Raw genomic sequence first — 1,248 nt, forward strand, 5'->3', positions numbered from 1 at the left:
CACAGCATGTAGGGCATGACCAAGACCTTAATTAAGTCAGTGGTTTCCAACCTTCCTGATGTTTTGACCCTCATGTTGTAACCCCAGCCACATCATTTTCACATTTCTACTTCATAACTCTAATTTTGCTGCTGTTATGAATCATACTGTAAAATATCTGATATGCAGGGTATCTGGTGTTTGATATCCAATGTGTTTTGAGAAACAGAGGTTGAGAACAGCTGCTGTAAATGCATGTTCTGATTTGATCATGCTAACAGTCCCTTTGGTATATGTACTAATACACATTTAGGGATAACTCAATGGACTTTCAGGATATTACAGAACAGGAAGATCAGACATTTAATTAGTTAGTTTCTATAACTTATTGTTCTCATTCCAGTGGGATGAACAGAAAACATAATGGAGTGTTTAAAGTATCCTCTCTGTGTTCCACAGGGGATCACAGGCTTGCTAGTCATACGTGGAGAGTCCACTTGCTTAAGAACAATGTCGAATATGTGTAGATCAGTATTGAGACTTTGTGCTTTCATCTTTTCATCTGTCACTGGAAATTAAACACAGCTGGCAGTTACACAGGAACGTACCATCGATTACAAAGTTTATTCTTGCTTAATTAATAACCATATGAAATTTTTTGCATTTTCGAGTAATTCACACAGTTTTTTGTTTCTGGTCTGTTCTGTCTTAAGACCTCACCAACTCTGAGTATTGCTGTTTCCATTTTACAGATGAGGAAAATGAGCCTTGCTGAGATGTCATAGTCATTGAAATATCAGAATTTGGTCTGAAATTAGTTGCTACCTGATTCCACTCCAATAATTGTTTTTTGTTTTTGTGTGTGTGTGCAAGCCTGCTTTCCCTGATTGCAAAGACAAACTGAGAAGAAACAATCACAAAGATCCCAAGAGATCAGCTCACCTGTCCACGAGCTCATCAAGAACAACCTTAGATCAGATCCCGTGTGTTATGAAGCTTATACCACTTTCCTTCTCCAAGGCCATATGAGTGAGGAAAGAGAACGAGGGCAGGAGAAATGCACTGCTCACATCTGCTTTGCCTCCTCTGTAGACTCTGTTGAATAGAGATCCTCATTGGAAGGAAGAATCAATGCATATGGAAACAACGTTCTGAAGAGGTGAAACCTTCATGGTTTGCATGAGGTCTCTTACTTAGGTCTGAGAGGCTTCTCATATGATCCTGTGATGCTATCTGTCTGTCTGTCTGTCTGATAGTCTATCTGTTTAT

The 1,248-nt window shown here is 39.1% G+C and overlaps 1 pseudogene; it reads right to left on the reverse strand.

The window, feature by feature from the left end:
- LOC110315737 overlaps nucleotides 1-916 on the reverse strand; it is a 3,214-nt pseudogene extending 2,298 nt beyond the window's left edge.
- Nucleotides 917-1,248: the final 332 nt, after the last annotated feature.

This window comes from Mus pahari, unplaced genomic scaffold, assembly GCF_900095145.1.
Source record: "Mus pahari unplaced genomic scaffold, PAHARI_EIJ_v1.1 scaffold_15425_1, whole genome shotgun sequence".
Classification (NCBI taxonomy): Eukaryota; Metazoa; Chordata; class Mammalia; order Rodentia; family Muridae; genus Mus; species Mus pahari.